Here is a 4,223-nt window from a genome sequence, read left to right as displayed (position 1 = left end):
AGGATCGAAGTTTCTAGGAAACGTCCTTAATACAATGTGCACAATGGAGAGGTTCTTGATGGAGCGTGCAAACTTACAAATGTGACACTGGAGAGGGAAACAGAAAAGTTTCCCTCTAAACTCCTCCGCCGACTCAAGATAGTGCTGGGAAGACCCCTTACTACTGATTTTTACCCTGTGTACTCAGAGGCAGGGGATTACCGCGGTATCATGGCTCATACCGAAAATGGTGATATTCTCACAGCACCTTGTAGGTAGACTGAAGGGGTTCTGGGACATCTATGTGAGACGGTGAGAAGTCACTTTTTACATCATGTAAATACAAGGAAAATTAAAAATTGAGAAAGATATTAGGTTTGCATAAAACACCCAAACAGAGTCAATTGTTAAATGAGAAAACAAGTTGGCTTTTGAAAATGTAACTTTTTAAAACTCAAGCTTGATGCTTGAAAGGGCTGTATCCAGTTCTAATAAGAAAGTTGTAATCATGATCTCTTCGAATTTTGGACATTCACAACCAGTGAGTAACTTTGCATGAGGAGAGCATAAAACCGTATTTAAACCAGTGTTTTGCAACTATTCCAAAATTCATAGTAGTTGTTGTTGTATTTAGGGACTACAGCAGCTCATCCTTTTCCTTTATTGACTGATGTTGCATTTCTTGTGCTAATGCAAATCATTTCAATGGTTTCAAATCTAATTGAGCTGTTTTATATCTAGTATTTCAAAATATTAATGTGACCCTAATGTGCAGCCTGTCGCATATCATTAGAGCAGTCCCCATGGAAAGGACACATCAATTACAAACAGGCAGAAATCCCCAATATATGAGGCCACCAGCAGGAGCTTAACCTTCCCGCTCCCCCTTCTCAACACAGACAGGAGGCACCTTGCTGTGAATCGTGCTTCTTGTCTGCCGGGAACACAAACTCCTCTGGAAGATCCACGGGCCACTTGTCCGCACTGGGTAGCCTGGGCTCCATGGTTAGCTGCTAGCGTGGCTGTTCAGGTGGCAGGGTTCTCCTTGGCTCCGCCCAGTGCCTTGAGACTGATGCAGTACTCAGTAGCACATACTCCGCTCCTGCCTGCAGGGACTGTGTGATGTACAGACAGCTCTCACTCATCTTGGGCCACCCCCTGCCGAGCCCCAAGTAAGGCTGCTTATGGCCAGAGGTGACCAGTCCAGGGTTTCCAGCAGCCTCAAAGGCTTGAGGGTTTAAGGTCTTGTGGCACACCGGTAGCCCATTCATAGCACGCAACTGGGCCACTTGGGAAGCTCTGAATTACTCAGTGACAGGAACAAAGCCATCCTCTTTCTCTTTCACTTCTTGAATCTATGCCCGGTGGTATCTCTTACCCCTTCCTCTTTTACTTCCCGTTTCAAACATTTGTTGAAAGACTGAGATCTTTCTCTCCTGTGTCAGTGGAGACTTGGTCATCTCCAACCAGCTTTCATTTCTCTTGGATAACAGCCTGACCTTGTCTACTGTTCTCATCCCACAGTAAGATGCCTGGAAGACTCAGCACCAGGTTTGGGATCAAATGTGGTCTTTTAGTGGTTTAATTTGCTTCACTTCCCCTGGTCGTTGTAGGGGCCACTTCACCTTGGTCTTTTCACTGCACTGCTAACATCCCACCATTGCATTTGGGGAATGGAAAAGGCAGACATTCAAGGAGCAGGAAGCAAGGGGCTTCAGGCCTCCTCCGCATTCTTTATTCTCTTACAAAGGCTTTGCATTGGAGCATCAAGTGCTTATGTAGCTGTTAATAAGTTCTCTGATTTCTTTCCCATTTGGTCACTTAAAATTAAACAGGATGTTATATTGGAGGTTTCAATTGATGCAACCACATACATTTCAAAGGAGATTCTAGACCGTATGCAGAAGTTAAATTGAAATCACAGCTCACCAAACACCCAGTCATATCAAGGATATAACAAGTTTGAAAGAGTGGAAAGTTAGGAAAAGTTACAAGAATTTCTTTGGAGAGAGAGTGGCTGCGCTATAAGTCCTCCTTTTCGATCTAAGGGGGGGAGTTCAGGGGATCTTCCCCTCTCACCTTGTCAAGTGAGAGGAGTTCCAGTGGGAACAGAAAGCAGTTAGGGGAACACAGAGGCCTGTTGTCCGACACCATACCACCGCCCCTCCCAGGATATCCGAGGGAACCTGGGCTATCAGGCTGATGGGGCCGCGAAAGAGAATTACCCTTCACTCCCACTAGAGTTATTAAGGTGGAAGAAGTGGCCTCAACAGAAGACAAGCCAAAGTTGTGTATCTGGATTCCTAATGGCAGAAGAGAGAGTAAGTAACACTAGACCAGCAGGCTTTCTCCTGGGTCAAGGTCATGGCCTGTGCGAGCTATCAGCAAACTGCCTCAGTAAACAACTTTAACATCTTTCCACCCTGTTCACAATAGGTAAAACATTTTCTGCTGTTCTTACCTTTCCTATCAACTATATCCACTGGATCCTGCCCAACCCCAAGCCTGAGGGCCTCGAAGACTGCAGCTGACAAGCTGGCAGAGGCAAGAACTGGCCAGTGGAAGAAGCTACCACACTCCTTACCCCTCCCTCCAGGCCCTGCCCCCTTTGGGAAGAAAGGGAGTCTTACCTTCAAAGGAGTTGGAAACTCTGATTATTACCGCAGGAGGCTGGATTTTTAATTGCTGGATTTATACTGTTTGCAGCTTGAAGTAACCATCAGACTCTTGATCAGATAGTGGTCCAAAAATCATGAGATTGCCCACGTTTTATCTCACTGAATACAATTTGAAGGGAAAGTGGGTGACACAGATAAAATCACCATCTGGTTATATTCCACCAGTCCTGGTTGTTTAGGGTGCTGCCTGTTATTTCTCAATATATACTCCCTGGGCAGGAAGCTCCATAGGGATAGAGAGAGCATTGGAGCAAACCTCACATAAACCTTCAGTGTAGACTCACAGAGTGTCAGGCTTGAAAGGAAGCTTTCAGTCGCCCATTCCATCTGCCTCTTATTTTGAGACCCTCTGCCACATCTCTGCCCAGTGCTCACCCTGCTTGTGTTTGAACATCTGTGTAAATAACAGGATACACATCTTCTCAAGATAGTTTACCCCATTTTGGAACAACACTTTCCCCTTTTTTCCCCTTTTTTGTTTATTTGTTGATTCTAGAGAGAGAGAGGAAGGGGGAGAGAGAGACATCGATTTTGTTGTTCCACTTATCCGTGCATCCATTGGTTGACTCTTGCATGTGCCCTGACTGGGGATCAAACCCGCAACCCTAGTGTATCAGGACAACAGTCCAACCAATTGAGCTACCCAGCCAGGGCATGGCCCTTTTCCTTTTGAGGATTATTTTCTTTTCAGTTTGATGTAGTCCCATTTGTTTGTTTTTGCTTTTGTTGCCTTTGTTCTTGGAGTCAAATCCAAAAAAATATTGCCAAGATCAATGTCAAAGAGTTTTTGCCCTATCTTTTCTTCTAGGAGCTTTATTGCATCTGGTCTCATGTTTAAGTCTTTAATCCATTTCAAGTTAATTTTTGTGAATGGTGTGAAATAGAGGCCCAATTTCATTCTTTGTGTGATTATCTAGTTGTCCCACCACCATTTATTGAAGAGACTGTCCTTTCCACGTTGAGTATTCTTGGCTGTCTTATCGAATACTAGTTGATCATGTATGTGAAGGTTTATTTCTGGGCTCTGAACCTTGGTCTGTGTATCTGTTTTTATGCTGGAACATACCGTTTTGATCACTATCATTTTGTACCTTGAAATCAGGAAGTGTGATACGGAAGTTCAGGAGACATTGATTTCTGGGCCCTGATGTATTCTTCCTTGGGTGATGCCTATTTGCTGAAGTCCCTGGGAACCTTCTCTGGCTCCCCACACTCCTGCTATTTCCACTGTTGCTCCCATCTCACCGTATGTGGTGTGTCCTATATATCCATGAGCACCTTGAAGGCAGGGATTGTCTTGTCTTGTTCACTGTTGTTTTTTTTTTAAAGATTTTATTAATTTTTTAGAGAAGAGAAGGGAAGGAGAAAGAGAGAGAGAGAAACATCTATTGGTTGCTTCTCTCACCACCCCCTTCAAATGGGGACCTGGCCCCAAAACCCAAGCATGTGCCCTGACTGGGAATCGAACCAGTGACCTTCAGGTTCGCAGGTTGGCTCTCAACCCACTGAGCCACACCTGCCACGACTCTGTTGTTCATTGTTAAGTCCACAAGACCAAGTTCAGTA

This window comes from Phyllostomus discolor, chromosome 3, assembly GCF_004126475.2.
Source record: "Phyllostomus discolor isolate MPI-MPIP mPhyDis1 chromosome 3, mPhyDis1.pri.v3, whole genome shotgun sequence".
Taxonomy (NCBI): Eukaryota; Metazoa; Chordata; class Mammalia; order Chiroptera; family Phyllostomidae; genus Phyllostomus; species Phyllostomus discolor.
Note: the sequence above shows the minus strand (reverse complement) of the source record.